Source organism: Cetorhinus maximus, chromosome 5 (assembly GCF_964194155.1).
Source record: "Cetorhinus maximus chromosome 5, sCetMax3.hap1.1, whole genome shotgun sequence".
Taxonomy (NCBI): Eukaryota; Metazoa; Chordata; class Chondrichthyes; order Lamniformes; family Cetorhinidae; genus Cetorhinus; species Cetorhinus maximus.
In genome coordinates, this window is record NC_135883.1 from 93383447 (window position 1) to 93394587 (window position 11141).

Sequence of the window (11141 nt, forward strand, 5' to 3'; positions counted from 1 at the left end):
CATCTTTTGGTTCAGGAAGGTTCATTTTTAAATAAACAAAAAAGAATAAAGGTTGATTAACATAGTTTATGATTGCTTTCATGCCTTGTTGATGTGTTCATAGTCATCATAGAATTGCAGTGGATATGAATTTGAAATGTTCAGCTGCAGCTATACCCAATATTCTATCAATTGTATTATTGTTTGGTGATAAAGAGTTGGGGGGGGAGTGGTGTGATGGCTGGGGGAAGTGGAAGAATAGAAGCACAAAAAAGTCAAATTTTACAATAGTAGAAACTTTATTTTCTAGATGTGTCAGGGTGCATGATCCTCCATAAATCTTGGGGAGGATTTAGTGGTGGAGTGAGGGGGGATGGCTGATGGTGAGTTCTCTGCATTTGCCAAAGTTGCCCTCAGAAACTGACAGCAACTTCAGGATAACAGCCGTATGCAGATTAATTGGACAAGTAAGAAAACAAAGATGTGTGTAGAGCAGGTGCAAATGGCAATAGCAAAATCAATACTGACAACTGCTGTCTGAAAAAATTGGTGCAGCACTTATCATCTTTAAATTTGAGCCAAAAAGACTGTGAAGTGCTTAATCTAAACACAAGATGCTGTTCCTAGAGTTGATATTAAGGTTTATTGGAGTAGTGTAGGAGGCTGAGGACAAAGGGAGTGGGATGGAGCATTAAAATGGCAAGTACTTGGAAGCTCAGGGTCACACTTGCAAACTGAAGGTTGGTGTTCCACAAATCGATCACACAATCTGCATTTTCCCCAATGTGGTGGAGGCTGTATCGTGAGCAGTGAATACAGTATACCAAATTGAAAGATGTACAAGTCTGTCGCTGTTTCACTTGGATGGAGTGTTTGGGGCTCTGGGCAATGGGAACAGAGGAGGTAAAGGGAAAGTGTTGTATTTCCTGTGCAGGAATGGAAAGGTGCCATGGGAAAGACAAAGGGCATTAGGGATGACTGAAAAGTGGACCAGAATGCTGTGGAAGGAACAGTCCCTTTAGAATGCTCGGAGGTGATAGTGGTGACATGATGAGGGAGGTGGCAAAAATGACAGAGGATGACTCATTGAATGTGCAGGCTGGTGAGGTGGAAGGTGAGGAGAAGGGGAACACTATCATGGTTCTGGGGCAGAAGGAAAGTGATGAAAGCAAAAGTGCAGGAAATGAGATGGATACTTTTGAGGACCCCATCAACAACTGTGAAGGGGAATCGCCATTTGAGGAAAAAAACAACATATTGGAAGCACTTGCATGGAATGTGACATCATTAGAATAGATGTAGAGGAAACTGGGAAAATGGAATAGCATCCTTACAGGAATCAGGGCGTAAGGAGATATAACTGAGATAGCTTTGGAAGCTAGTGGGTTTTTAGTGGATATTAGCCTATCCCCAGAAAGGGGGACAGAGAAGTCGAGAATGGGAAGAACCAATTATAGACCATATGAAGGCAAGGGCAGAGTGAAAATTGGAAGCAAAGTTGATTAAATTTTTGAGTTTGGGGTGAGAGCAGGAAATGACACTGATACAATCATCAATGTACAGGAAAAAGAGGAGAAGGTGGGAGCCTGGCCAGGACTTAAACAAAGAATATTCCACATATCAGAAGAAAAGACAGGCATAGCGTGAGCCCATATGGGTTCCCATAACAACACATTTTATTTGAAGGAAAAGAATGAAGCCATAAGAGAAGTTGTTCAATGTGGTAACAGATGTGGTGATGGATGAGGACTGGTTTGGTCTCTTTTTAAGGAAGAAGTGGAGAGCCCTTGGGCTGTGATGATAGGGAAGGAGATTTACAGAGATTGTACATCCAAAGTAGAAAGGTGAGGGATAGGGCCAGGAAACTGGAGGCTGCTAGTGGCGGAGGGTGTTGGAAGAATCACAGATTTAGGTGGGAAGACACTGGTGAAGGATAGAAAATTGATAATTGAGATAGCAAGATATCAGTACTGGGGGGCAAGCACAAGCTGGAGTGATGGTTCTACTAGATCAGTCCTGTTTGTGAATTCTGAAAAGGAGGTTGAAGTGAGGTTGGGTCTATGGGGTTGGAGGATGTAGAGGGAAGATCACCAGAGGAGATGAGGTGAATCAGAGTTTTGAAAATGATAGTTTGATTTTCAGAGGTACAAGGGAAGGGGAGGTGAACTGCTTCCACAATTGCAGGTTCTTAAATATGCTGTGCTTGATGTGTATACATGATGTTTGAAATCAGATGAAATTTTAATTTTCATACTTAATGAGAAATTAAGTTCGGTGTGAGTTTAGAGCAGTCCTAGTTGGGCCCCAGTTGTTTATGTTAATTTACATCTATTTTAAGTTCAGGCATTTTCTAATGTGATTTACAAGAAATGCAAATGTAAATTGGCATTGGTAGGATGGGCGCAGGAATGGGCACAATATTTGGATTGCACCCATGGAGGGAATTCCTGACCCCACTACATATAGAAACTTTCCAACATTAATCCCTCTGCAGAGAGGGCCATTCCAATGCTACTGTATCGCAGCTACACGCAAGAAAATCTCACTTCAAAGACAAGGCCCTGTCCAAAATTGTGCATGCAGTCCTTGAAAAGTGTTGTGTTTGTTTTGGCGCAAGTGATAACAGTGTCAAGCCCCTGGTTTAATCACTAAAGTAATACCAAGTCTAATGGTGTTCGTTGTTGTTACTATGTAAATCAGCCAGCAATTTGAGGCAAGGAAGAGACACACCACAAATTGCTTTAGGATATTCTTGAAAGACATGATAAAGTGCTAGGTTTTTCTTTCCTTTTTAGCTCTTGATATTGGAACTTAATGTTTACTACAAACTTGGGCTAACAAACTGGAACTGACAGTAACTTGCACATTGTAGCATTCAGTTCACCACAATGTTATTCATTATCAAAGGCAATTAGGGATGGGAACAAATGCTGGCTTAGCCAGCAACTCCTACTGCCAGCAAAATAAGAAAGTTATATGTTGTGAAAAGAAATGGTATTCACATACCACAGGCATCAAATAAACTTAAACTACATAAATCTAGTGTATTTTTTCATGTTCAAGTGCAGAATTATCAGTCACTTTTTATTGGAGTATGCTTGGATCTGTATGTTCACACTAAATCATACTCTGAAAGTGGTTATTACAGTATTTTGTACCTGTGACCAATAACATGGTACTTCTATAAAGTAATATGTACAGCTTTGATTTAGCATTTGCAAAGGGAGTTTGGGTATTCTGTTGGTATGCCACCTATTATGTTGGGTGTGAGATGGAGACCTAATTAACCTTTTTCAACTCCAGGCATAGCAAATTTGGGCAAATTCCCCAATTCTGTACACCCAGAAGGTTTTGTCACTCAAAGGGAGTGACTACTGGAGATAGCAGCTCAACACTATAGCGCTGATTCAGTGACCCACACTCCCTTTAAGTACAGCTCCCAAATGGAATGCAGAATCACTGAATTAAACATGTAGGTTTCAGTGTGTTTTTACCATATCAGAAGCTAAGTACCTGAGTAAATGTTCATTAGCACACTTAAGTGATTAAAATGGATTAGCCTTTAATATTTGAAATATAGTGGCTGCAGTTCATATTTCATAGCTTAAAGATCGACAAACCTTTGTTAACCTATTCCTTTCTTTGTACATATACTAAAGTCCCAGATGACAAAGACATGAAGATAATACTGCATAGTATTGATTTATTGTAAGTAAACCCAAATGTAAAAATATTAGAATAATTTGAATTCAGAATTAAAATGTAGAAAGTTGCCAGAACTAAGAATATTCAGCCATGTGGAATCTGGGCTATTAGAACAAGTTAAATTAAACAAGAGATCCTTGTTACACAACTATGTGAATTTGTTCAATTCTTTTCAAGCAAAGAAGATACATTGTAGTCCCAGTATTTACATCAAATCCTTTGCAAATATCTCTCCTTGTCTCAAGTATGTGAAGCAGTGTTTACTGAACTGATTTGGGCTGGCATGTAGATTTGGGTCAGGTGCGTTGCATGTGCCTGGAGCCAGATGAATTGTAAATCTTCTTTCTTATCATACATTGACAGTGAGAGGTAACAGCTTTATCTCTAGCTAATTCTGACAATGGTTATTACAGTATTTATTACCTTTGCTTAAACAGATGGTGCTTTTGTAAGGTAATTTGTTCAGGCCAGATGTAGCATTTGCAAATGGGAGTTAGAGTATTCAGCCGGGGTTGACAGCTTCGCAGTAATATAAAATGTATACAGCCTTTCCTACTGGAGGCCCATGAGCCCATTGAGTGCGAGAGTATGAGTTACTTTATGGCCTAAGTGTTCAAGGAGCCTGATCTGTAACCACTGTGTGTTGGAAAATTAATGTTGCACCTAGAAAATTAGTCTCCATTTTCTATTCCCAGAGAGTTCTGTGCAAGACTGTAAAACTAACCTTGGTAGGAGAGGAAATTGTAAAAATATCATGGGGATTGCCTTTCATTTTTCACCTGTTTTCCATAGGTTTCCCTGAACCACATTCCATGGCCATGAAAGAGCAGGCAAGTGGCTTGCTCACAAGGCAGCAGATAAATAGGTTGATCGCTAGAGGCAGCACACAAGCTGACTTGTAGAAAATACCATCTTATCCTGCTTCCCTATGTCTCTCTCTGCTCAGCACCTCATGCTCAGAACGTCAATATACTTTTGCAATTCTCCCTCTGGGGAACTGCACTCCTGTGTTTCCTTTTTATTAATTGCTGTATAACTGAAGTCTTCATAACTTACAGAAGACATGTTTTAAAATAACTTTGTTCACATTAAAATGGATTATAAAATTTAAGACACACAAATATTCCAGACCTAATCACAATCTGCAGATTGAGTGTGTGCACTCTGCGACCAAAGTATGAAATATATAAATGTGAATCTTTGAACTACAGTACCCTTCATAATTGTAGGACAATATGAATGTTTATCTTAAATAGTTCACACTATTTCTACAGTTCAACTGGAAAATCTTCAATTATCCCTAAATCTGAAGACTTCTTCATGCTTTTTGGCACTACAAATATTCCAAATATTATAAACTTCCTTGTCATTCCTTTCTGAGCTATTTCCAATGTATGTGTTATGAAAGCTAAGGGAACCAATATTCTGAATATGCTCAATGAATAATGAAGGGTTAAAAAGATTTATTCTAATTTAAAACAAAGGGGAGTGATTCCACAGTTGGACACTACCAGTGATGAGCTGAAGGCACCTTGAGAAACTGTAGGCACACATCCTGGGACTATCTGTCAGATTCTGCACGAAGATCTTAGACTATACAATTAGGAACATACCCTAAACCTGTTCCTTCCTTCAATGAGATCTTGATTGACCTTATCTTAACTTCATCCATTCACCTTTGTTCCATATTCCTTAATACATTTGGGTAGCAAAAATCTCTCAATCTTAGATTTAAAATTATAAACTGAGCTAGGATCTACAAGTTCTGCACTTCTGTCACCCTTTGTGTGAAACAGAGTTTCCTCACCCCACTCCTAACTAGGCTGGCTCTGATGTGAAAGTTATATCCTCTTGTTCTAGATTCCCTCACTAGCAGAAACAAATTCTCTCTATCCACCCACAAAATCACAGAATTGTTACAGCACAGAAGGAGGTCATTTGTCTTATCTGCACCAGCTCTCTTAATGAGCAATTCACCCAGTGCCATTCCTCTGCCTTCCCCTGTAACCCTGTATATTCTTCCTTGTCAGATAACAATCCAGTGCCTCAATTAAATCTGCTTCCACCACACTCTCTGACAGTGCATTCCAGATTCCAATCACTCGCTGCCTAAAAAAGGTTTTCCCCATGTTGCCATTGCCTCTTTTGCCAGTTACCTTATATCTGTGCCCTCTTGTCCTCAATCCTTCCAACAACAGGAACAGTTTCTCCCTATATACTCTGTCCAGACCCCTCATGATTTTGAATATCTTTATCAAATCACCTCTCAGCCTTCTCTTCTCCAAGGACAACAGTCCCAATTTCTCCAATCTATCTACATAACTAAGTTCCTCATCCCTGGAACCATTCTCATGAATCTTTTCTGCATGCTCTCTAATGCCGTCATACCTTTCCTAAAGTGTGGCACCCAGAACTGAATGCAATACTCCAACTGAGGCTGAACCAGTATTCTTTACATAACCCCCTTGCTCTTGTATTCTGTGTCCCTATTAATAAAACCTAGAACACTGTATGCTTTGTTAACTATCCTTTCAACCTGTCCTGTCATCTTCAATGACTTATACACATATACACCCAGGTTGCTTTGCTCCTGCACCCCTTTAGAATTGTACCCCTTATTTTATATTGTCTCTCCATGTTCTTGCTACTAAAATGAATCACTTCATACTTCTGCGCATTGAACCTCATTTGCAACTTGTCCATTCATTCCACCAATTTGTCTATGTCTTTTTGAAATTTTACACTAACCTCCTCACCAGTCACAGTGCTTCCAAGTTTTGTATCATCTGCAAATTTTGAAATTGTGCGCTGTACATAATATATATCAGGAACAGAAAGGGTCCCGACACTGATCCTGGGGAACTCCACTACAAACCTTTTGTCAGTCCAAAACACATTCACTAGCCACTACTCTCTGTTTCCTATCAATCAGCCAATTCCATATCCATGTTGCTGTTTGTAATGACTCTACAGAGTGGACAGGTTTCAACAAGAAACAGTTAACCTTTATTGCAGAGAACCTTTTAGGTGCTACTTGTCTGATCAGGACTCTCATCAGGAAGCCCTATACCCAGATTGCCCACACTTAGGGCTCATGGGTCGGAGCCTTAACAGAACATCACTTGACCCTTAATAGACAGCAGGAGGGGCTATACCCCTCAGTTACTATATTTCTTCCCCCTTTAATTTTTTACAATTTCTATTAACAGGGAAACATTTTAACATCTGACAACAAATACATATATACAATTTCAGGTAATTAAAGATCATGTCTCTGAAGTACTGCCTTTATACGTGTAGAGCAGCACAGCTATACCACTTGAGGTTCCTCAACAGCATCGACAGGATCTGGAACTGCAGCATGAGACACATCATTGGAACATGGCAGTTCAGGGTTTGGCAACTCTACGGAGACGCTGGGTATACCTATTCTAGGCCAATCAGTCGCTTCAGGAATTGACGGTTTGACATTAATCACAAACAGAATAGTTGGTTTGGAATGTCTCTCTGGCACAAATATGATCTACATGCTTACGGACAATTCTATCTCCCACTTGTACTTGGAAAGATAATGGACCAGTCACAGAGACAATGGTTCCAGGAACCCAGCAGGGTCCACTGCGGAAATTTTGCACGAGTACTGTGTCACATACAGTGAATGTACTAGCTTTGCTGTGTATATCACAGTTCAATTTTTGACTACTCTGATTACACTCTACCTTCCCCTCTAAATTTGGAAACACCAGGTGTAACCGTGTATGTAGGCAGCACTTCATCAATTATTCAGGCGGTGTTGAACATGTAGTCGAATGTGGTGTTGTACGACAACTGAAAAGAAAGTGGGAAAGTTGAGATTCCAGGGTGCCTTCCGATAGCTTTTTCATGTCCGACTTAAAAGTCTGTACTGCCCTCCAGGCCACTTAATGAGGGATGGTAAGGAGATGTTTTAATATGTCTGATCCCATTCAGATCCATAAATTTCTGAAACTCTGTGCTGGTAAAAGCAGTGCCATTATCTGAAACGACAATTTCAGTAGGCATGCGTGCTGAAATTGTGACATAGCTTCTCTATAGCTGCGTTTGACATTGGCGACTTGACTTCATATACATCCATCCATTTGGAATGTGCATCTACAACTAACAAGAACTTGGTACCCAAGAATAGTCCTATGATATGTAATCAAACTCAGGGTCGACCAAGCCACTCCCACGGATGCAAGGGAGCCGGAACAGACAATTTCTGTTGTTGCTAACAGTGAAGACAGTGTTTTACCAAGTTTTCAATCTCTATCTCCATCAATGCCTGGCCACCATAAATAGCTTTGTACAAGCATTTTCATTTTTGATATGCTTGGATGGGCACTATGGAGTTCTGTCAAGAGTGGCTCTCTGCCTTGTGGTGGGACCACCACTCTTGGCTCCCACAACAAAATCCTACCTTGGCAGCTCAGTTCCGTTTGTCTAACATGGAATGGTCTCAATTCTTCAGATACAGGCAAGTTTGGCCATCCTTTTAAGACAAAATCTCTGACTTTCGATAATGTTGGATCTCTGTTCGTCCAATTTGTAATTTGTTTCACACACACAGGCGAAGAATCTAAGAAATTCAATAATAGCACTAATTCTTCATGAACAGGAGTATGCACAATACTGTCTGGCAGTGGGAGATGACTGAGTGCATATGCTTTTGCAATGTGTAGGCCAGGTCAGTACATAAAGTATACTCCTACGCAGATAATGTCTGTAACACAGATAATTGTTGTATCCTTGCTGATGCTATTGGTGGGATGGCCTCGTCATCGCTGAATAAACCCATGAATGGTTTATGGCCCGACACAATAGTGAAATGGCGACCATGAAGATACTGGTGGAATTTCTTCACCCTGGATACCACTGCTAAACCTTCCTTTTCTAGCTGAAAATAGCCCTTCTCAGCTGTGGAGAAGGTTCTCGAAACATGTCCATTGGGCCTTTCAGACCCATTTTCTATTTCATGGGACAACACAGCTCCCAGTCCATAGGGAAGGGCATCACATATTAATACCAGCTCTTTTGACGGGTCATAGTGTACCAGTGGACACGACAAATGCAACAATTCCTTTGCTTTTGCGACGGCTTCTTCCTATTGTGGCCCCCAAAGCCACCCGGTGGTTCTTTTTTAGCAAGAATGTAACAGTGCTGACACAGCTGATAGATTTGGTAAGAAGCAGCTATAGTATTTGATCATGCCCAGGAAGGACTTGAGTTCTGTTACATTGGATGGTGATGGCGCATCTTTTTTTGCCTGAGATTTTTCTTCTACTGCGTACAGTCCCATGGCACCCATCCTGTGGCCTAAATAATTCACTTCTGACGCCTTCTGGTACACCAGTTTCCATGAACCTCCTTAGCATCTCCTCCAGGTGGTCAAATGTTCTGACTTGGTTAGCCCTGTGATGACGACATCATCTAGATATACAATTACTTGTAGGGGTCCTTGCAAAAGGCTCTCTATTGTTCACTGGAAGGTAGCACATTCTGATGAGATCCCAAAGGGTAGATGGGCGTACTGATAGAGACCCTTGTGTGTGTTAATGGTTGCATATTCCCTCGATGTGCCATCCAGCTCTAGTTGCTGGTAAGCATGGCTCATATCCAATTTCGTTTAGGAATTGCCTCTCGCCAGTTTAGTATATAAGTCATTTATTCTTGGGATAGGGTACTTGTCTAATTTGGCTGCCTTATTTACGGTCAATTTATAGTCTCCATAGATATGTATAGTGCAGTCGGGCTTAACCACTGGAATAATGTGCGCAGCCCATTCTGAAAATTGAACAGGTAGGATAATGCCCAGCTTTTCTAACCGGCACAGCTCTGCATCAACCTTTTCTTTCAATGTGTAAAGCACAGGTCTTGCCTTAAAGAAGCGAGGTGTTGCCTGTGGCTCCACATGTACCTCGGCCTGGATGCCTTTTAACTTCCCTAGTTCATCCGGATAAACCATGTTGTATTTTATTTTAAGTTCTGGAAGTCCATCAGATTTGAGGAGAAATATCTCAGACTAGTCGAGCTCAATGTTCTGCAGCCAGTCTTGGTCTAAAAGACTGGCTCCTTCTCCTTTCACAATTATTACAGGTAGCTGGGCTGTCTGGTGCTTGTAAGAAACCGGTACTTTGCCGTTTACATGAATGGATTCTCCCATGTATGTCCTTAATTTAGCGGTTGTCCACTCCAGGTTTATTGGCTGTCTATCTTCATTAATATGCCGGAAAGTGTGCTCTCCCACCACTGTAGTTGATGCACCTGTATCTATCTCCATTATTAGTGGCTTCCGATTAACTTGGATTGTGACAGTGATAGGTTCGGTTTTTACAGCTGTTACGTTATACAGGGAATAAACATTGGTGTTAGCAGCTTCAGTCTCTGCTGCATTCTTTAATTCGACCATGTTGATTTGCTGTTTTGCATGCTGCTTCAGCTTTGCCCTGCATTGCCTTACCACGTGACCTTTCTTATGGCAGTAATGACATTCCACCTCCTTGAATTTATAGGTATCTGCTCCGTGGTCACCTCCACAACTATAACAATTTAACCTTGAGGTCGCTGCTGAAGGGTTTCTACTTGGCCTTTTCATGTTTCTCACAGTGGACATTGCATCTTGCCTCGATGCTGTGGGTTTGGTTTTCGCGCCACGGTCGGCGGCAGGTTCCCATCCAACATGAAGTACAGTGTCATGTCCTATGTATTGCAAATCCTGCAAGCCTCTCACAGCACTATCCATGGCGAGGGAGGTTTCTAGGACACGCTTAAAGTCAATGTCGACCTCAGTGAGTAGCGGTGCTGTACCGCATCGTCCTGAACTCTACAAACTAATCAGTCCCACAGCATATAATTTATTTTGTCCCCGCTTTCGCAGTGTTCTGTCAACTGCTTAAGGTTCGCTACTTAGGTTGTGATGGACTCTCCTGGGGCCCTAACTCTGGAATTAAATTTAAAACACTGGGTTATTATGGATGGCTTGGGCTGGAAGTGTGTTTTCATGAGGTCCACTAATTCAGTATAGGACTTAGAATTGGGCATGTTCGGGACTGTCAGATATCAAATGAGATTATATGTTTTACTGCCACATACACTCAAAAGGATTGCTTTCTGCTTTTCCTCCACAGTAATTTTGTCCACTATAAAATAAAATCCGAGGTGCTCTCCATACTGGCTCCGGTCTTCCATAGTCAAATCATATGGATTGATTCTGCCGAAAAGTGGCATGACTGGTGAGTAGTCTTTTTTCTTAAAATTCGATGTACCCACATTAACAGGGCAAGGCGCAGAGTCGAATTAACTTTACGACCGTCACCAAATGTAATGACTCGACAGAGCGGACAGGTTTCAACAAGAAGCAGCTAAACTTTATTACAGAGAGCTTTTTATGTGCTACATGCTCAGTCAGGACTCTTGTCAGGAAGCCCCATCCACAAAAT